General features: G+C 47.7%; 12 non-coding genes across 12 annotated transcripts; all 12 read left to right on the top strand.

Annotated features, from left to right (window-relative positions):
* Positions 1 to 779: 779 nt before the first annotated feature.
* On the top strand, positions 780 to 852 carry TRNAM-CAU (transfer RNA methionine (anticodon CAU)). The gene has a single exon. It is a non-coding gene; the product is annotated as a tRNA-Met (tRNA).
* A 3,948-nt stretch (positions 853 to 4,800) lies between these two features.
* Positions 4,801 to 4,873, top strand: TRNAM-CAU (transfer RNA methionine (anticodon CAU)). The gene has a single exon. It is a non-coding gene; the product is annotated as a tRNA-Met (tRNA).
* Positions 4,874 to 5,510: 637 nt separating this feature from the next.
* Positions 5,511 to 5,583, top strand: TRNAM-CAU (transfer RNA methionine (anticodon CAU)). Its single transcript has one exon. It is a non-coding gene; the product is annotated as a tRNA-Met (tRNA).
* Positions 5,584 to 5,747: 164 nt separating this feature from the next.
* On the top strand, positions 5,748 to 5,820 carry TRNAM-CAU (transfer RNA methionine (anticodon CAU)). Its single transcript has one exon. It is a non-coding gene; the product is annotated as a tRNA-Met (tRNA).
* Positions 5,821 to 6,458: 638 nt separating this feature from the next.
* Positions 6,459 to 6,531, top strand: TRNAV-CAC (transfer RNA valine (anticodon CAC)). The gene has a single exon. It is a non-coding gene; the product is annotated as a tRNA-Val (tRNA).
* A 1,586-nt stretch (positions 6,532 to 8,117) lies between these two features.
* TRNAM-CAU (transfer RNA methionine (anticodon CAU)) lies at positions 8,118 to 8,190 on the top strand. Its single transcript has one exon. It is a non-coding gene; the product is annotated as a tRNA-Met (tRNA).
* Positions 8,191 to 9,539: 1,349 nt separating this feature from the next.
* On the top strand, positions 9,540 to 9,612 carry TRNAM-CAU (transfer RNA methionine (anticodon CAU)). The gene has a single exon. It is a non-coding gene; the product is annotated as a tRNA-Met (tRNA).
* Positions 9,613 to 13,802: 4,190 nt separating this feature from the next.
* TRNAM-CAU (transfer RNA methionine (anticodon CAU)) lies at positions 13,803 to 13,875 on the top strand. Its single transcript has one exon. It is a non-coding gene; the product is annotated as a tRNA-Met (tRNA).
* A 1,111-nt stretch (positions 13,876 to 14,986) lies between these two features.
* On the top strand, positions 14,987 to 15,059 carry TRNAM-CAU (transfer RNA methionine (anticodon CAU)). The gene has a single exon. It is a non-coding gene; the product is annotated as a tRNA-Met (tRNA).
* Positions 15,060 to 15,697: 638 nt separating this feature from the next.
* On the top strand, positions 15,698 to 15,770 carry TRNAL-CAG (transfer RNA leucine (anticodon CAG)). The gene has a single exon. It is a non-coding gene; the product is annotated as a tRNA-Leu (tRNA).
* Positions 15,771 to 15,934: 164 nt separating this feature from the next.
* TRNAM-CAU (transfer RNA methionine (anticodon CAU)) lies at positions 15,935 to 16,007 on the top strand. The gene has a single exon. It is a non-coding gene; the product is annotated as a tRNA-Met (tRNA).
* Positions 16,008 to 17,823: 1,816 nt separating this feature from the next.
* TRNAM-CAU (transfer RNA methionine (anticodon CAU)) lies at positions 17,824 to 17,896 on the top strand. The gene has a single exon. It is a non-coding gene; the product is annotated as a tRNA-Met (tRNA).
* Positions 17,897 to 20,838: the final 2,942 nt, after the last annotated feature.

The following is a 20,838-nucleotide window of genomic DNA, read 5'->3' as shown; positions in this document are numbered from 1 at the left end:
CTTACTTTTTTGACCTTTAACTTGTGAGAACAATTGATACCGGTTGTGTTTCCCACTGACCTCTGTCCGCCTCGGTAGCGCAGTAGGCAGCACGTCAGTCTCATAATCTGAAGGTCGTGAGTTCAATCCACACCCGGGGCAAAGGCGGTGCAGATTTTTTGTTTGCTTATGAGAGTTTAATTAGGCCGTGAGGGGTGCACTGTCTGGAGCAGTAATGAATGACTGTTGCTCGGTTTTCTTACTTTTTCCATCTTTAGCTTGTGGGAACAAATGATCCCAGTTGAGTTTCCCAGTTAGCCCTGTCCGCATCGGTAGCGCAGTAGGCAGCGCGTCAGTCTCATAATCTGAAGGTCGTGAGTTCAATCCACACCCGGGGCAAACGCGGTGCAGATTTTTTGTTTGCTTATGAGAGTTTAATTAGGTCGTGAGGGGTGCACTGCCTGGAGCAGTAATGAATGACTGTTGCTCGGTTTTCGTACTTTTTCGACCTTTAGCTTGTGGGAACTAATGATCCCGGTTGCGTTTCGCATTGACCTCTATCCGCCTCGGTAGCGCAGCAGGCAGCACGTCAGTCTCATAATCTGAAGGTCGTGAGTTCAATCCACACCCGGGGCAAAGGCAGTGTAGATTTTTTGTTTGCTTATGAGAATTTAATTACGTCGTGAGGGGTGCGCTGTCTGGAGCAGTAATGAATGACTGTTGCTGAGTTTTCTTACTTTTTGGGCCTTTAAATTGTGGGAACTATTGATACCGGTTCTGTTTCCCAGTGACACCTCTCCGCCTCGGTAGCGCAGTAGGCAGCGCGTCAGTCTCATAATCTGAAGGTCATGAGTTCGATCCTCACCCGGGGCAAAGGGGGTGCAGATGTTTTGTTTGCTTATGAGAGTTTAATTAGGTCGTGAGGTGATCACTGTCTGGAGCAGTAATGAATGACTGTTGCTCAGTTTTCTTACTTTTTCGACCTTTAATTTGTGGGAACTAATGATACCGTTTGCGTTTCCCAGTGACCCCTGTCCGCATCGGTAGCGCAGTAGGCAGCGCGTCAGTCTCATTATCTTAAGGTCGTTAGTTCAATCCACACCCGGGGCAAAGGCGGTGCAGATTTTTTGTTTGCTTATGAGAGTTTAATTAGGTCGTGAGGGGTGCACTGCCTTGAGCAGTAATGAATGACTGTTGCTCGGATTTCTTACTTTTTCGACCTTTAGCTTGTGGAAATAATGATCCCGGTTGCGTTTCCCAGTGACCTCTGTCCGCCTCGGTAGCGCAGTAGGCAGCGCGTCAGCCTCATATTCTGAAGGTCGTGAGTTCAATCCACACCCGGGGCAAAGGCGTTGCAGATTTTTTGTTTGCTTATGAGAGTTTAATTAGGTCGTGAGGGGTGCACTGGCTGGAGCAGTAATGAATGACTGTTGCTGAGTTTTCTTAATTTTTCGACTTTTACCTTGTGTGGGAACTATTGATACCGATTGTGTTTCCCATTGACCCCTGTCCACCTCGATAGCGCAGTACGCAGCGCGTCAGTCTCATATTCTGAAGGTCGTGAGTTAAATCCTCCCCCGGGGCAAAGGTGGTCAGATTTTTGTTTGCTTATGAGAGTTTAATTAGGTCGTGAGGGGTGCGCTGTCTGGAGCATTAATGAATGACTGTTGCGGAGTTTTCTTACTTTTTCGACCTTTAACTTGTGGAAACTATTGATACCGATTGTGTTTCCCAGTGACACCTGTTCGCCTCGCTAGCGCAGTAGGCGGCGCTTCAGTCTCATAATCTGAAGGTCGTGAGTTCAATCCTTACCCGGGGCAAAGGCGGTGCAGTTTGTTTGCTTATGAGAGTTTAACTAGGTCGGGAGGGGTGCACTGTCTTGAACAGAAATGAATGACTGTTGCTCGGTTTTCTTATTTTTTCGACCTTTCACTTGTGGAAACTATTGATACGGATTGTGTTTGCTAGTGACAACTGTCCGCTTCGGTAGCGCAGTAGGCAGCGCGTCAGTCTCATAATCTTAAGCTCGTGAGTTCGATACTCACCCGGGGCAAAAGCGGTGCAGATTTTTTGTTTTCTTATGAGAGTTTAATTGGGTCGTGAGGGGTGCGCTCTCTGGAGCAGTAATGAATGACTGTTGGTCGGTTTTCTTACTTTTTCGACCTTTAATTTGTGGGAACTAATGATCCCGGTTGCGTGTCCCAGTGACACCTGTGCGCCTCGATAACGCAGTAGGCAGCGCATCAGTCTCATAATTTGAAGGTCATGAATTCCATCCTAACCCGGGGCAAAGGCAGTGCAGATGTTTTGTTTGCTTATGAGAGTTTAATTAGGTCGTGAGGGGTGCACTGTCTGAAGCAGTAATGAATGACTGTTGCTCTGTTTTCTTACTTTTTTGACCTTTAACTTGTGAGAACAATTGATACCGGTTGTGTTTCCCACTGACCTCTGTCCGCCTCGGTAGCGCAGTAGGCAGCACGTCAGTCTCATAATCTGAAGGTCGTGAGTTCAATCCACACCCGGGGAAAAGGCGGTGCAGATTTTTTGTTTGCTTATGAGAGTTTAATTAGGCCGTGAGGGGTGCACTGTCTGGAGCAGTAATGAATGACTGTTGCTCGGTTTTCTTACTTTTTCCATCTTTAGCTTGTGGGAACAAATGATCCCAGTTGAGTTTCCCAGTTAGCCCTGTCCGCATCGGTAGCGCAGTAGGCAGCGCGTCAGTCTCATAATCTGAAGGTCGTGAGTTCAATCCACACCCGGGGCAAAGGCGGTGCAGATTTTTTGTTTGCTTATGAGAGTTTGATTAGGTCGTGAGGGGCGCACTGTCTGGAGCAGTAATGAATGACTGTTGCTGAGTTTTCTGAATTTTTCGACCTTTAACTTGTGGAAACTATTGATACCGGTTGTGTTTCCCAGTGATCCCTGTCCGCCTCGGTAGCGCAGTAGGTAGCACGTCAGTCTCATAATCTGAAGGTCGTGAGTTCAATCCACACCCGGGGCAAAGGCGGTGCAGATTTTTTGTTTGCTTCTGAGAGTTTAATTATGTCGTGAGGGGTGCACTGTCTGGAGCAGTAATGAATGACTGTTGCTCAGTTTTCTTACTTTTTCCATCTTTAGCTTGTGGGAACTAATGATCCCGGTTGCGTTTCCCAGTTACCCCTGTCCGCATCGGTAGCGCAGTAGGCAGCGCGTCAGTCTCATAATCTTAAGGTCGTGAGTTCAATCCACACCCGGGGCAAAGGCGGTGCAGATTTTTTGTTTGCTTATGAGAGTTTAATTAGGTCGTGAGGGGTGCACTGCCTAGAGCAGTAATGAATGACTGTTGCTCGGATTTCTTACTTTTTCGACCTTTAGCTTATGGAACTAATGATCCCGGTTGCGTTTCCCAGTGACCTCTGTCCGCCTCGGTAGCGCAGTAGGCATAGCGTCAGCCTCATAATCTGAAGGTCGTGAGTTCAATCCACACCCGGGGCAAAGGCGGTGCAGTATTTTTGTTTGCTTATGAGAGTTTAATTAGGTCGTGAGGGGTGCACTGGCTGGAGAAGTAATGAACGACTGTTGCTGAGTTTTCTTAATTTTTCGACTTTTACCTTGTGTGGGAACTATTGATGCCGGTTGTGTTTCCTAGTGACCCCTGTCCGCCTCGGTAGCGCAGTAGGCAGCACGTCAGTCTCATAATATGAAGGTCGTGAGTTCAATCCTTACTTGGGCCATAGGCGGTGCAGATTTTTTGTTTGCTTATGAGAGTTTAATTAGGTCGTGAAGGGTGCACTGTCTGGAGCAGTAACGAATGACTGTTGCTCGGTTTTTTTACTTTTTGGACCTTTCGCTTAAGGGAACTATTGATACCGATTGTGTTTCCTAGTGACACCTGTCCGCCTCGGTAGCGCAGTAGGCAGCGCGTCAGTCTCATGATCTGAAGGTCGTGAGTTCAATCCTTACCCGGGCACAGACGGTGCAGTTTTTTTGTTTGCTTATGAGTGTTTAACTAGGCCGGTAGGGGTGCACTCTCCGGAGCAGTAATGAATGACTGTTTTTCGGTTTTCTTATTTTTTCGACCTTTAACTCGTGGGAACTATGGATACCGATTATGTTTCCCAGTGACACCTGTCCGCCTCGGTAGCACAGTAGGCAGCGCGTCAGTCTCAAAATCTGAAGGTCGTGAGTTCAATCCAAATCCGGGGCAAAGGCGGTGCAGATTTTTCGTTTGCTTATGAAAGTTTAATCAGGTCGTGAGGGGTGCACTGTCTGAGCAGTAATGAATTACTGTTGCTGAGTTTTCTTACATTTACGACCTTTAACTTGAGGGAACTATTGATACTGATTGTGTTTCCCATTGACCCCTGTCCACCTCAGTAGCGCAGTACGCAGCGCGTCAGTCTCATATTCTGAAGTTCGTGAGTTAAATCCTCCCCCGGGGCAAAGGTGGTCAGATTTTTGTTTGCTTATGAGAGTTTAATTAGGTCGTGAGGGGTGCGCTGTCTGGAGCTGTATTGAATGACTGTTGCGGAGTTTTCTTACTTTTTCGACCTTTAACTTGTGGAAACTATTGATACCAATTGTGTTTCCCAGTGACACCTGTTCGCCTCGCTAGCGCAGTAGGCGGCGCTTCAGTCTCATAATCTGAAGGTCGTGAGTTCAATCCTTACCCGGGGCAAAGGCGGTGCAGTTTATTTGTTTGCTTATGAGAGTTTAACTAGGTCGGGAGGGGTGCACTGTCTGGAACAGTAATGAATGACTGTTGCTCGGTTTTCTTATTTTTTCGACCTTTCACTTGTGGGAACTATTGATACGGATTGTGTTTGCTAGTGACAACTGTCCGCTTCGGTAGCGCAGTAGGCAGCGCGTCAGTCTCATAATCTGAAGCTCGTGAGTTCGATCCTCACCCGGGGCAAAAGAGGTGCAGATTTTTTGTTTTCTTTTGAGAGTTTAATTGGGTCGTGAGGGGTGCGCTGTCTGGAGCAGTAATGAATGACTGTTGGTCGGTTTTCTTACTTTTTCGACCTTTATTTGTGGGAACTAATGATCCCGGTTGCGTGTCCCAGTGACACCTGTCCGCCTCGATAACGCAGTAGGCAGCGCATCAGTCTCATAATTTGAAGGTCATGAATTCGTTCCTAACCCGGGGCAAAGGCAGTGCAGATGTTTTGTTTGCTTATGAGAGTTTAATTAGGTCGTGAGGGGTGCACTGTCTGGAGCAGTAATGAATGACTGTTGCTCGGTTTTCTTACTTTTTCCATCTTTAGCTTGTGGGAACTAATGATCCCGGTTGAGTTTCCCAGTTAACCCTGTCCGCTTCGGTAGCGCAGTAGGCAGCGCGTCAGTCTCATAATCTGAAGGTCGTGAGTTCAATCCACACCCGGGGCAAAGGCGGTGCAGATTTTTTGTTTGCTTATGAGAGTTTAATTAGGTCGTGAGGGGTGCACTGCCTGGAGCAGTAATGAATGACTGTTGCTCGGTTTTCGTACTTTTTCGACCTTTAGCTTGTGGGAACTAATGATCCCGGTTGCGTTTCCCAGTGACCTCTGTCCGCCTCGGTAGCGCAGTAGGCAGCGCGTCAGTCTCATAATCTGAAGGTCGTGAGTTCAATCCACACCCGGGGCAAAGGCGGTGCAGATTTTTTGTTTGCTTATGAGAGTTTAATTAGGTCGTGAGGGGTGCACTGTCTGAAGCAGTAATGAATGACTGTTGCTGAGTTTTCTTAATTTTTCGATCTTCACCTTGTGGGAACTATTGATACCGGTTGTGTTTCCCAGTGACCCCTGTCCGCCTCGGTAGCGCAGTAGGCAGCGCGTCAGTCTCATAATCTGAAGGTCGTGAGTTCGATCCTCACCCGGGGCAAAGGCGGTGCAGATGTTTTGTTTGCTTATGAAAGTTTAATTAGGTCGTGAGGTGATCACTGTCTGGAGCAGTAATGAATGACTGTTGCTCAGTTTTCTTACTTTTTCGACCTTTAATTTGTGGGAACTAATGATACCGGTTGCGTTTCCCAGTGACCCCTCTCCGCCTCGGTAGTGCATTAGGCAGCGGGTCAGTCTCATAATATGTAGGTCGTGAGTTCAATCCACACCCGGGGCAAATGCGGTGCAGATTTTTTGTTTGCTTATGAGAGTTTATATAGGTCGTGAGGGGTGCACTGTCTGGGGCAGTAATGAATGACTGTTGCTCGGTTTTCTTACTTTTTCGACCTTTAGCTTGTGGGAACTTATGATCCCGGTTGCGTTTCCCAGTTACCCTTGTCCGCATCGGTAGCGCAGTAGACAGCGCGTCAGTCTCATAATCTGAAGGTCGTGAGTTCAATCCACACCCGGAGCAAAGGCGGTGCAGATTTTTTGTTTGCTTATGAGAGTTTAATTAGGTCGTGAGGGGCGCACTGTCTGGAGCAGTAATGAATGACTGTTGCTCGGTTTTCTTACTTTTTCCATCTTTAGCTTGAAGGAACTAATGATCCCGGTTGCGTTTCCCAGTTACCCCTGTCCGCATCGGTAGCGCAGTAGGCAGCGCGTCAGTCTCACAATCTTAAGGTCGTGAGTTCAATCCACACCCGGGGCAAAGGCGGTGCAGATTTTTTGTTTGCTTATGAGGGTTTAATTAGGTCGTGAGGGGTGCACTGCCTAGAGCAGTAATGAATGACTGTTGCTCGGATTTCTTACTTTTTCGACCTTTAGCTTGTGGAACTAATGATCCCGGTTGCGTTTCCCAGTGACCCATGTCCGCCTCGGTAGCGCAGTAGGCAGCGCGTCTGCCTCATAATCTGAAGGTCGTGAGTTCAATCCACACCCGGGGCCAAGGCGGTGCAGATTTTTTGTTTGCTTATGAGAGTTTAATTAGGTCGTGAGGGGTGCACTGGCTGGAGAAGTAATGAATGACTGTTGCTGAGTTTTCTTAATTTTTCGACTTTTACCTTGTGTGGGAACTATTGATACCGGTTGTGTTTCCCAGTGACCCCTGTCCGCCTCGGTAGCGCAGTAGGCAGCACGTCAGTCTCATAATCTGAAGGTCGTGAGTTCAATCCTTACCCGGGCCAAAGGCGGTGCAGATTTTTTGTTTGCTTATGAGAGTTTGATTAGGTCGTGAAGGGTGCACTGTCTGGAGCAGTAACGAATGACTGTTGCTCGGTTTTCTTACTTTTTGGACCTTTCTCTTAAGGGAACTATTGATACCGATTGTGTTTCCTAGTGACACCTGTCCGCCTCGGTAGCGCAGTAGGCAGCGCGTCAGTCTCATGATCTGAAGGTCCTGAGTTCAATCCTTACCCGGGCACAGACGGTGCAGTTTATTTGTTTGCTTATGAGTGTTTAACTAGGCCGGGAGGGGTGCACTGTCCGGAGCAGTAATGAATGACTGCTTTTCGGTTTTCTTATTTTTTCGACCTTTAACTCGTGGGAACTATGGATACCGATTATGTTTCCCAGTGACACCTGTCCGCCTCGGTAGCACAGTAGGCAGCGCGTCAGTCTCAAAATCTGAAGGTCGTGAGTTCAATCCAAATCCGGGGCAAAGGCGGTGCAGATTTTTCGTTTGCTTATGAAAGTTTAATTAGGTCGTGAGGGGTGCACTGTCTGGAGCAGTAATGAATGACGGTTGCTGAGTTTTCTTACTTTTTTGACCTTTAATTCGTGGGAACTATTGATACCGATTGTGTTTCCCAGTGACACCTGTCCGCCTCGGTAGCGCAGCAGACACAGCGTCAGTCTCATAATCTGAAGGTCGTGAGTTCAATCCACACCCGGGGCAAAGGCGATGCAGATTTTTTGTTTGCTTATGAGAGTTTAATTAGGTCGTGAGGGGTGCGCTGTCTGGAGCAGTAATGAATTACTGTTGCTGAGTTTTCTTACATTTACGACCTTTAACTTGAGGGAACTATTGATACCGATTGTGTTTCCCATCGACCCCTGTCCACCTCGGTAGCACAGTACGCAGCGCGTCAGTCTCATATTCTGAAGGTCGTGAGTTCAATCCACACCCGGGGCAAAGGCGGTTCAGTTTATTTGTTTGCTTATGAGAGTTTAACTAGGTCGAGAGGGGTGCACTGTCTGGAACAGTAATGAATGACTGTTGCTCGGTTTTCTTATTTTTTCGACCTTTCACTTGTGGGAACTATTGATACGGATTGTGTTTGCTAGTGACAACTGTCCGCTTCGGTAGCGCAGTAGGCAGCGCGTCAGTCTCATAATCTGAAGCTCGTGAGTTCGATCCTCACCCGGGGCAAAAGAGGTGCAGATTTTTTGTTTTCTTTTGAGAGTTTAATTGGGTCGTGAGGGGTGCGCTGTCTGGAGCAGTAATGAATGACTGTTGGTCGGTTTTCTTACTTTTTCGACCTTTAATTTGTGGGAACTAATGATCCCGGTTGCGTGTCCCAGTGACACCTGTCCGCCTCGATAACGCAGTAGGCAGCGCATCAGTCTCATAATTTGAAGGTCATGAATTCCATCCTAACCCGGGGCAAAGGCAGTGCAGATGTTTTGTTTGCTCATGAGAGTTTAACTAGGTCGTGAGGTGATCACTGTCTGGAGCAGTAATGAATGACTGTTGCTCAGTTTTCTTACTTTTTCGACCTTTAATTTGTGGGAACTAATGATACCGTTTGCGTTTCCCAGTGACCCCTCTCCGCCTCGGTAGTGCAGTAGGCAGCGCGTCAGTCTCATAATCTGAAGGTTGTGACTTCAATCCTCACCCGGGGCAAAGGTGGTGCAGATTTTTTGTTTGCTTATGAGAGTTTAATTGGGTCGTGAGAGCGGCGCTGTCTGGAGCATTAATGAATGATTGTTGCTGAGTTTTCTTAATTTTTCGACCTTTACCCTGTGGGAACTATTGATACCGGTTGTGTTTCCCAGTGACGCCTGTCTGCCTCGGTAGCGCAGTAGGCAGCGGGTCAGTCTCATAATATGTAGGTCGTGAGTTCAATCCACACCCGGGGCAAAGGCGGTGCAGATTTTTTGTTTGCTTATGAGAGTTTAATTAGGTCTTGAGAAGTGCACTGTCTGGAGCAGTAATGAATGACTGTTGCTGAGTTTTCTTAATTTTTCGGCCTTTAACTTGTGGGAACAATTGATACCGGTTGTGTTTCCCACTGACCTCTGTCCGCCTCGGTAGCGCAGTAGGCAGCACGTCAGTCTCATAATCTGAAGGTCGTGAGTTCAATCCACACCCGGGGCAAAGGCGGTGCAGATTTTTTGTTTGCTTATGAGAGTTTAATTAGGCCGTGAGGGGTGCACTGTCTGGAGCAGTAATGAATGACTGTTGCTCGGTTTTCTTACTTTTTCCATCTTTAGCTTGTGGGAACTAATGATCCCGGTTGAGTTTCCCAGTTACCCCTGTCCGCTTCGGTAGCGCAGTAGGCAGCGCGTCAGTCTCATAATCTGAAGGTCGTGAGTTCAATCCACACCCGGGGCAAAGGCGGTGCAGATTTTTTGTTTGCTTATGAGAGTTTAATTAGGTCGTGAGGGGTGCACTGCCTGGAGCAGTAATGAATGACTGTTGCTCGGTTTTCGTACTTTTTCGACCTTTAGCTTGTGGGAACTAATGATCCCGGTTGCGTTTCCCAGTGACCTCTGTCCGCCTCGGTAGCGCAGTAGGCAGCGCGTCAGTCTCATAATCTGAAGGTCGTGAGTTCAATCCACACCCGGGGCAAAGGCGGTGCAGATTTTTTGTTTGCTTATGAGAGTTTAATTAGGTCGTGAGGGGTGCACTGTCTGAAGCAGTAATGAATGACTGTTGCTGAGTTTTTTTAATTTTTCGCCCTTCACCTTGCGGGAACTATTGATACCGGTTGTGTTTCCCAGTGACCCCTGTCCGCCTCGGTAGCGCAGTAGGCAGCACGTCAGTCTCATAATCTGAAGGTCGTGAGTTCAATCCACACCCGGGGCAAAGGCGGTGCAGATTTTTTGTTTGCTTATGAGAGTTTAATTACGTCGTGAGGAGTGCGCTATCTGGAGCAGTAATGAATGACTGTTGCTGAGTTTTCTTACTTTTTGGGCCTTTAACTTGTGGGAACTATTGATACCGGTTCTGTTTCCCAGTGACACCTCTCCGCCTCGGTAGCGCAATAGGCAGCACGTCATTCTCGTAATCGGAAGGTCGTGAGTTCAATCCTTACCCGGGCCAAAGGCGGTGCAGATTTTTTGTTTGCTTATGAGAGTTTAATTAGGTCGTGAAGGGTGCACTGTCTGGAGCAGTAACGAATGACTGTTGCTCGGTTTTCTTGCTTTTTTGACCTTTAACTTAAGGGAACTATTGATACCGATTGTGTTTCCCAGTGACACCTGTCCGCCTCGGTATCGCAGTACACAGCGCGTCAGTCTCATATTCTGAAGGTCATGAGTTAAATCCTCCCCCGGGGCAAAGGTGGTCAGATTTTTGTTTGCTTATGAGAGTTTAATTAGGTCGCGAGGGGTGCGCTGTCTGGAGCAGTAATGATTGACTGTTGCGGAGTTTTCTTACTTTTTCGACCTTTAACTTGTGGAAACTATTGATACCGATTGTGTTTCCCAGTGACACCTGTTCGCCTCGCTAGCGCAATAGGCGGCGCTTCAGTCTCATAATCTGAAGGTCGTGAGTTCAATCCTTACACGGGGCAAAGGCGGTGCAGTTTATTTGTTTGCTTATGAGAGTTTAACTAGGTCGGGAGGGGTGCACTGTCTGGAGCAGTAATGAATGACTGTTGCTCGGTTTTCTTATTTTTTCGACCTTTCACTTGTGGGAACTAATGATCCCGGTTGCGTTTCCCAGTGACCTCTGTTCGCCTTGGTAGCGCAGTAGGCAGCGCGTCAGCCTCATAATCTGAAGGTCGTGAGTTCAATCCACACCCGGGGCAAAGGCGGTGCAGATTTTTTGTTTGCTTATGAGAGTTTAATTAGGTCGTGAGGGGTGCACTGGCTGGAGCAATAATGAATGACTGTTGCTGAGTTTTCTTAATTTTTCGACTTTTACCTTGTGTAGGAACTATTGATACCGGTTGTGTTTCCCAGTGACCCCTGTTCGCCTCGGTAGCGCAGTAGGCAGCACGTCAGTCTCATAATCTGAAGGTCGTGAGTTTAATAGTTACCCGGGCCAAAGGCGGTGCAGATTTTTTGTTTGCTTATGAGAGTTTAATTAGGTCGTGAAGGGTGCACTGTCTGGAGCAGTAATGAATGACTGTTTTTCGGTTTTCTTATTTTTTCGACCTTTAACTCGTGGGAACTATTGATACCGATTATGTTTCCCAGTGACACCTGTCCGCCTCGGTAGCACAGTAGGCAGCGCGTCAGTCTCAAAATCTGAAGGTCGTGAGTTCAATCCAACTCCGGGGCAAAGGCGGTGCAGATTTTTCGTTTGCTTATGAAAGTTTAATTAGGTCGTGAGGGGTGCACTGTCTGGAGCAGTAATGAATGACGGTTGCTGAGTTTTCTTACTTTTTTGACCTTTAATTTGTGGGAACTATTGATACCGATTGTGTTTCCCAGTGACACCTGTCCGCCTCGGTAGCGCAGCAGACACAGCGTCAATCTCATAATCTGAAGGTCGTGAGTTCAATCCACACCCGGGGCAAAGGCGATGCAGATTTTGTGTTTGCTTATGAGAGTTTAATTAGGTCGTGAGGGGTGCGCTGTCTGGAGCAGTAATGAATTACTGTTGCTGAGTTTTCTTACATTTACGACCTTTAACTTGAGGGAACTATTGATACCGATTGTGTTTCCCATTGACCCCTGTCCACCTCGGTAGCGCAGTACGCAGCGCGTCAGTCTCATAATCTGAAGGTCGTGAGTTCAATCCACACCCGGGGCAAAGGCGGTGCAGATTTTTTGTTTGCTTATGAGAGTTTAATTAGGTCGTGAGGGGCGCACTGTCTGGAGAAGTAATGAATGACTGTTGCTGAGTTTTCCTAATTTTTCGACCTTTAACTTGTGGGAACTATTGATACCGGTCGTGTTTCCCAGTGACCCCTGTCCGCCTCGGTAGCGCAGTAGGCAGCACGTCAGTCTCATAATCTGAAGGTCGTGAGTTCAATCCACACCCGGGGCAAAGGCGGTGCATATTTTTTGTTTGCTTATGAGAGTTTAATTAGGTCGTGAGGGGTGCACTGTCTGGAGCAGTAATAAATGACTGTTGCTCGGTTTTCTTACTTTTTCCATCTTTAGCTTGTGGGAACTAATGATCCCGGTTGCGTTTCCCAGTTACCCCTGTCCGCATCGGTAGCGCAGTAGGCAGCGCGTCAGTCTCATAATCTTAAGGTCGTGAGTTCAATCCTTACCCGGGCACAGACGGTGCAGTTTATTTCTTTGCTTATGAGTGTTTAACTAGGCCGGGAGGGGTGCACTGTCTGGAGCAGTAATGAATGAATGTTTTTCGGTTTTCTTATTTTTTCGACCTTTAACTCGTGGGAACTATTGATACCGATTATGTTTCCCAGTGATACCTGTCCGCCTCGGTAGCACAGTAGGCAGCGCGTCAGTCTCAAAATCTGAAGGTCGTGAGTTCAATCGAAATCCGGGGCAAAGGCGGTGCAGATTTTTCGTTTGCTTATGAAAGTTTAATTAGGTCGTGAGGGGTGCACTGTCAGGAGCAGTAATGAATGACGGTTGCTGAGTTTTCTTACTTTTTTGACCTTTAATTTGTGGGAACTATTGATACCGATTGTGTTTCCCAGTGACACCTGTCCGCCTCGGTAGCGCAGCAGACACAGCGTCAGTCTCATAATCTGAAGGTCGTAAGTTCAATCCACACCCGGGGCAAAGGCGATGCATATTTTTTGTTTGCTTATGAGAGTTTAATTAGGTCGTGAGGGGTGCGCTGTCTGGAGCAGTAACGAATTACTGTTGCTGAGTTTTCTTACATTTACGACCTTTAACTTGAGGGAACTATTGATACCAATTGTGTTTCCCATTGACCCCTGTCCACCTCGGTAGCGCAGTACGCAGCGCGTCAGTCTCATATTCTGAAGGTCGTGAGTTAAATCCTCCCCCGGGGCAAAGGTGGTCAGATTTTTGTTTGCTTATGAGAGTTTAATTAGGTCGTGAGGGGTGCGCTGTCTGGAGCAGTAATGAATGACTGTTGCGGAGTTTTCTTACTTTTTCGACCTTTAACTTGTGGAAACTATTGATACCGATAGTGTTTCCCAGTGACACCTGTTCGCCTCGCTAGCGCAGTAGGCGGCGCTTCAGTCTCATAATCTGAAGGTCGTGAGTTCAATCCTTACCCGGGGGAAAGGCGGTGCAGTTTATTTGTTTGCTTATGAGCGTTTAACTAGGTCGGGAGGGGTGCACTGTCTGGAACAGTAACGAATGACTGTTGCTCGGTTTTCTTATTTTTTCGACCTTTAACCTGTGGGAACTATTGATACCGGTTGTGTTTCCCAGTGACGCCTGTCTGCCTCGGTAGCGCAGTAGGCAGCGGGTCAGTCTCATAATATGTAGGTCGTGAGTTCAGTCCACACCCGGGGCAAAGGCGGTGCAGATTTTTTGTTTGCTTATGAGAGTTTAATTAGGTCTTGAGGGGTGCACTGTCTGGAGCAGTAATGAATGACTGTTGCTGAGTTTTCTTAATTTTTCGGCCTTTAACTTGTGGGAACTAATGATCCCGGTTGCGTGTCCCAGTGACACCTGTCCGCCTCGATAACGCAGTAGGCAGCGCATCAGTCTCATAATTTGAATGTCATGAATTCCATCCTAACCCGGGGCAAAGGCAGTGCAGATGTTTTGTTTGCTTATGAGAGTTTAATTAGGTCGTGAGGGGTGCACTGTCTGGAGCAGTAATGAATGACTGTTGCTCGGTTTTCTTACTTTTTTGACCTTTAGTTTGTGGGAACAAATGATCGTGGTTGCGTTTCCCAGTGACCCCTGTCCGCCTCGGTAGCGCAGTAGGCAGCGCGTCAGTCTCATAATCTGAAGGTCGTGAGTTCGATCCTCACCAGGGGCAAAGGCGGTGCAGATGTTTTGTTTGCTTATGAGAGTTTAATTAGGTCGTGAGGTGATCACTGTCTGGAGCAGTAATGAATGACTGTTGCTCAGTTTTCTTACTTTTTCTACCTTTAATTTGTGGGAACTAATGATACCGTTTGCGTTTCCCAGTGACCCCTCTCCGCCTCGGTAGTGCAGTAGGCAGCGCGTCACTCTCATAATCTGAAGGTTGTGACTTCAATCCTCACCCGGGGCAAAGGTGGTGCAGATTTTTTGTTCGCTTATGAGAGTTTATTTGGGTCGTGAGAGCTGCGCTGTCTGGAGCATTAATGAATGATTGTTGCTGAGTTTTCTTAATTTTTCGACCTTTAACCTGTGGGAACTATTGATACCGGTTGTGTTTCCCAGTGACGCCTGCCTGCCTCGGTAGCGCAGTAGGCAGCGGGTCAGTCTCATAATATGTAGGTCGTGAGTTCAGTCCACACCCGGGGCAAAGGCGGTGCAGATTTTTTGTTTGCTTATGAGAGTTTAATTAGGTCTTGAGGGGTGCACTGTCTGGAGCAGTAATGAATGACTGTTGCTGAGTTTTCTTAATTTTTCGGTCTTTAACTTGTGGGAACAATTGATACCGGTTGTGTTTTCCACTGACCTCTGTCCGCCTCGGTAGCGCAGTAGGCAGCACGTCAGTCTCATAATCTGAAGGTCGTGAGTTCAATGCAACCCGGGGCAAAGGCGGTGCAGATTTTTTGTTTGCTTATGAGAGTTTAATTAGGCCTTGAGGGGTGCACTGTCTGGAGCAGTAATGAATGACTGTTGCTCGGTTTTCTTACTTTTTCCATCTTTAGCTTGTGGGAACTAATGATCCCAGTTGAGTTTCCCAGTTACCCCTGTCCGCATCGGTAGTGCAGTAGGCAGCGCGTCAGTCTCATAATGTGAAGGTCGTGAGTTCAATCCACACCCGGGGCAAAGGCGGTGCAGATTTTTTGTTTGCTTATGAGAGTTTAATTAGGTCGTGAGGGGTGCACTGCCTGGAGCAGTAACGAATGACTGTTGCTCGGTTTTCGTACTTTTTCGACCTTTAGCTTGTGAGAACTAATGATCCCGGTTGCGTTTCCCAGTGACCTCTGTCCGCCTCGGTAGCGCAGTAGGCAGCGCGTCAGTCTCATAATCTGAAGGTCGTGAGTTCAATCCACACCCGGGGCAAAGGCGGTGCAGATTTTGTGTTTGCTTATGAGAGTTTAATTAGGTCGTGAGGGGTGCACTGTCTGGAGCAGTAATGAATGACTGTTGCTGAGTTTTCTTAATTTTTCGACCTTTACCTTGTGGGAACTATTGATACCGGTTTTGTTTCACAGTGACCCCTGTCCGCCTCGGTAGCGCAGTAGGCAGCACGTCAGTCTCATAATCTGAAGGTCGTGAGTTCAATCCACACCCGGGGCAAAGGCGGTGCAGATTTTTTGTTTGCTTATGAGAGTTTAATTACGTCGTGAGGGGTGCGCTGTCTGGAGCAGTAATGAATGACTGTTGCTGAGTTTTCTTACTTTTTGGGCCTTTAACTTGTGGGAACTATTGATACCGGTTCTGTTTCCCAGTGACACCTCTCCGCCTCGGTAGCGCAATAGGCAGCACGTCATTCTCGTAATCGGAAGGTCGTGAGTTCAATCCTTACCCGGGCCAAAGGCGGTGCAGATTTTTTGTTTGCTTATGAGAGTTTAATTAGGTCGTGAAGGGTGCACTGTCTGGAGCAGTAACGAATGACTGTTGCTCGGTTTTCTTACTTTTTTGACCTTTCCTTTAAGGGAACTATTGATACCGATTGTGTTTCCCAGTGACACCTGTCCGCCTCGGTAGCACAGTAGGCAGCGCGTCAGTCTCAGAATCTGAAGGTCGTGAGTTCAATCCACACCCGGGGCAAAGGCGGTGCAGATTTTTCGTTTGCTTATGAAAGTTTAATTAGGTCGTGAGGGGTGCACTGTCTGGAGCAGTAATGAATGACTGTCGCCGAGTTTTCTTACTTTTTCGACCTTTTTTTTGTGGGAACTATTGATACCGATTGTGTTTCCCAGTGACACCTGTCCGCTTCGGTAGCGCAGTAGGCAGCGCGTCAGTCTCATAATCTGAAGCTCGTGAGTTCAATCCTCACCCGGGGCAAAAGCGGTGCAGATTTTTTGTTTTCTTATGAGAGTTTAATTGGGTCGTGAGGGGTGCGCTGTCTGGAGCAGTAATGAATGACTGTTGCTCGGTTTTCTTACTTTTTCGACATTTAACTTGTGGGAACTAATGATCCCGGTTGCGTGTCCCAGTTTTCCCTGTCCGCATCGGTAGCGCAGTAGGCAGCGCGTCAGTCTCATAATCTGAAGGTCGTGAGTTCAATCCACACCCGGGGCAAAGGCGGTGCAGATTTTTTGTTTGCTTATGAGAGTTTAATTAGGTCGTGAGGGGTGCACTGCCTGGAGCAGTAATGAATTACTGTTGCTCGGTTTTCTTAATTTTTCGACCTTTAGCTTGTGGGAACTAATGATCCCGGTTGCGTTTCCCAGTGACCTCTGTCCGCCTCGGTAGCGCAGTAGGCAGCGCGTCAGTCTCATAATCTAAGGTCGTGAGTTCAATCCACACCCGGGGCAAAGTCGGTGCAGATTTTTTGTTTCTTATGAGAGTTTAGTTAGGTCGTGAGGGGTGCACTGTCTGGAGAAGTAACGAATGACTGTTGCTCGGTTTTTTTACTTTTCTGACCTTTAACTTGTGGGAACTATTGATACCGATTGTGTTTCCCAGTGACACCTGCGCGCCTCGGTAGCGCAGTAGGCGGCGCGTCAGTCTCATAATCTGAAGGTCGTGAGTTGAATCCTCACCCGGGATAATGGCGGTGCATATTTTTTGTTTCCTTATGAGAGTTTAATTAGGTTGTGAGGAGTGCGCTGTCTGGAGCAGTAATGAATGACTGTTGCTGAGTTTTCTTAATTTTCGACCTTTACTTGTGGGAACGATTGATACCGATTGTGTTTCCCATTGACCCCTGTCCACCTCGGTAGCGCAGTACGCAGCGCGTCAGTCTCATATTCTGAAGGTCATGAGTTAAATCCTCCCCCGGTGCAAAGGTGGTCAGATTTTTGTTTGCTTATGAGAGTTTAATTAGGTCGTGAGGGGTGCGCTGTCTGGAGCAGTAATGAATGACTGTTGCGGAGTTTTCTTACTTTTTCGACCTTTAACTTGTGGAAACTATTGATACCGATTGTGTTTCCCAGTGACACCTGTTCGCCTCGCTAGCGCAGTAGGCGGCGCTTCAGTCTCATAATCTGAAGGTCGTGAGTTCAATCGTTACCCGGGGCAAAGGCGGTGCAGTTTATTTGTTTGCTTATGAGAGTTTAACTAGGTCGGGAGGGGTGCACTGTTAGGAGCAGTAATGAATGACTGTTGCTCGGTTCTCTTATTTTTTCGACCTTTCACTTGTGGGAACCATTGATACCGATTGTGTTTGCTAGTGACAACTGTCCGCTTCGGTAGCGCAGTAGGCAGTGCGTCAGTCTCATAATCTGAAGCTCGAGAGTTCAATCCTCACCCGGGGCAAAAGCGGTGCAGATTTTTTGTTGTCTTATGAGAGTTTATTGGGTCGTGAGGGTTGCGCTGTCTGGAGCAGTAATGAATGACTGTTGCTCGGTTTTCTTACTTTTTCGACCTTTAATTTGTGGGAACTAATGATCCCGGTTGCGTGTCCCAGTGACACCTGTCCGCCTCGATAACGCAGTAGGCAGCGCATCAGTCTCATAATTTGAATGTCATGAATTCCATCCTAACACGGGGCAAAGGCAGTGCAGATGTTTTGTTTGCTTATGAGAGTTTAATTAGGTCGTAAGGGGTGCACTGTCTGGAGCAGTAATGAATGACTGTTGCTCGGTTTTCTTACTTTTTTGACCTTTAGTTTGGGGGAACTAATGATCGTGGTTGCGTTTCCCAGTGACCCCTGTCCGCCTCGGTAGCGCAGTAGGCAGCGCGTCAGGCTCATAATCTGAAGGTCGTGAGTTCGATCCTCACCCGGGGCAAAGGCGGTGCAGATGTTTTGTTTGCCTATTAGAGTTTAATTAGGTCGTGAGGTGATCACTGTCTGGAGCAGTAATGAATGACTGTTGCTCTGTTTTCTTACTTTTTCGACCTTTAATTTGTGGGAACTAATGATACCGGTTGCGTTTCCTAGTGACCCCTCTCCGCCTCGGTAGTGCATTAGGCAGCGGGTCAGTCTCATAATATGTAGGTCGTGAGTTCAATCCACACCCGGGGTAAATGCGGTGCAGATTTTTTGTTTGCTTATGAGAGTTTAATTAGGTCGTGAGGGGTGCACTGTCTGGAGCAGTAATGAATGACTGTTGCTCGGTTTTCTTACTTTTTCGACCTTTAGCTTGTGGGAACTTATGATCCCGGTTGCGTTTCCCAGTTACCCCTGGCCGCATCGGTAGCGCAGTAGACAGCGCGTCAGTCTCATAATCTGAAAGTCATGAGTTCAATCCACACCCGGGGCAAAGGCGGTGCAGATTTTTTGTTTGCTTATGAGACTTTAATTTGGTCGTGAGGGGTACACTGCCTGGAGCAGTAATGAATGACTGTTGCTCGGTTTTCTCACTTTTCGACCTTTAGCTTGTGGGAACTAATGATCCCGGTTGCGTTTCCCACTGACTTTTGTCCGCCTCGGTAGCGCAGTAGGCAGCGCGTCAGCCTTATAATCTTAAGGTCGTGAGTTCAATCGACACCCGGGGCAAAGGCGGTGCAGATTTTTTGTTTGCTTATGAGAGTTTAATTAGATCGTGAGGGGTGCACTGGCTGGAGCAGTATTGAATGACTGTTGCTGAGTTTTCCTAATTTTTCGACCTTTACCTTGTGGGAACTATTGATACCAGTTGTGTTTCCCAGTGACCCCCGTCCGCCTCGGTAGCGCAGTAGGCAGCACGTCAGTCTCATAATCTGAAGGTCATGAGTTCAATCCACACCCGGGGCAAAGGCAGTGCAGATTTTTTGTTTGCTTATGAGAGTTTAATTAGGTCGTGAGGGGTGCACTGTCTGGAGCAGTAATGAATGACTGTTGCTCGGTTTTCTTACTTTTTCCATCTTTAGCTTGTGGGAACTAATGATCCCGGTTGCGTTTCCCAGTTACCCCTGTCCGCATCGGTAGCGCAGTAGGCAGCGCGGCAGTCTCATAATCTTAAGGTCGTGAGTTCAATCCACACCCGCGGCAAAGGCGGTGCAGATTTTTTGTTTGCTTATGAGAGTTTAATTAGGTCGTGAGGGGTGCACAGCCTGGAGCAGTAATGAATGACTGTTGCTCGGATTTCTTACTTTTTCGACCTTAAGCTTGTGGAACTAATGATCCCGGTTGCGTTTCCCAGTGACCTCTGTCCGCCTCGGTAGCGCAGTAGGCAGCGCGTCAGCCTCATAATCTTAAGGTCGTGAGTTCAATCCACACCCGGGGCAAAGGCGGTGCAGATTTTTTGTTTGCTTATGAGAGTTTAATTAGATCGTGAGGGGTGCACTGGCTGGAGCAGTAATGAATGACTGTTGCTGAGTTTTCTTAATTTTTCGACCTTTACCTTGTGGGAACTATTGATACCGGTTGTGTTTCCCAGTGACCCCTGTCCGCCTCGGTAGCGCAGTAGGCAGCACGAAAGTCTCATAATCTGAAGGTCGTGAGTTCAATCCACACCCGGGGCAAAGGCGGTGCAGACTTTTTGTTTGCTTATGAGAGTTTAATTACGTCGTGAGGGGTGCGCTGTCTGGAGCAGTAATGAATGACTGTTGCTCAGTTTTCTTACTTTTTCGACCTTTAATTTGTGGGAACTAATGATACCGTTTGCGTTTCCCAGTGACCCCTCTCCGCCTCGGTAGTGCAGTAGGCAGCGCGTCAGTCTCATAATCTGAAGGTTGTGACTTCAATCCTCACCCGGGGCAAAGGTGGTGCAGATTTTTTGTTTGCTTATGAGAGTTTAATTGGGTCGTGAGAGCGGCGCTGTCTGGAGCATTAATGAATGATTGTTGCTGAGGTTTCTTAATTTTTCGACCTTTACCCTGTGGGAACTATTGATACCGGTTGTGTTTCCCAGTGACGCCTGTCTGCCTCGGTAGCGCAGTAGGCAGCGGGTCAGTCTCATAATATGTAGGTCGTGAGTTCAATACTTGGCAGTGGTGACTACGCTGCTAGACACTCTACTGAATTTCGCTGCTTGTTTCACTACAGATAGCCGTTTGAACCGGAGCTGCATACCGACGGAAGAAGCGATCTTCAACACGTGCAATCGCCGTGGTCAGCGAAAGCACTGAACGATCTTCCTAGGACTGGCTGCCACCAGGAGGCGTGTGGCCTATCATCAGCACTCGGCAATCACTCGGCATCTTGTGATACCACCTTGCTATAAAAGCAGACTACCGGCCACCCGTTCTTTCACTTGGCAGTGGTGACTACGCTGCTAGACACTCTACTGAATTTCGCTGCTTGTTTCACTACAGATAGCCGTTTGAACCGGAGCTGCATACCGACGGAAGAAGCGATCTTCAACACGTGCAATCGCCGTGGTCAGCGAAAGCACTGAACGATCTTCCTAGGACTGGCTGCCACCAGGAGGCGTGTGGCCTATCATCAGCACTCGGCAATCACTCGGCATCTTGTGATACCACCTTGCTATAAAAGCAGACTACCGGCCACCCGTTCTTTCACTTGGCAGTGGTGACTACGCTGCTAGACACTCTACTGAATTTCGCTGCTTGTTTCACTACAGGTTAGTGCAGTTTTGTACAGTTACATTTATATGGTGTCGTCACCACTGCCAAGTTTTCAATTTTTTGATTTTGTGATTTTTCGCCTGTTTTGCGCGCTTGTTACTGAATATTAGGCTTATTGATATGGCTAAGGAACTAGCGAAGCTCAAAGAAGAAATGAGGACTGAATTGCTTAAAGAAATTAGGCAGGAATTCAAGTTTTTCAAAGAATCACTGGAGCGTG

Source organism: Rhipicephalus microplus, chromosome 3 (genome assembly GCF_043290135.1).
Source record: "Rhipicephalus microplus isolate Deutch F79 chromosome 3, USDA_Rmic, whole genome shotgun sequence".
Taxonomy (NCBI): Eukaryota; Metazoa; Arthropoda; class Arachnida; order Ixodida; family Ixodidae; genus Rhipicephalus; species Rhipicephalus microplus.
Note: the sequence above shows the minus strand (reverse complement) of the source record. Positions and strands in the feature narration are given on the sequence as shown.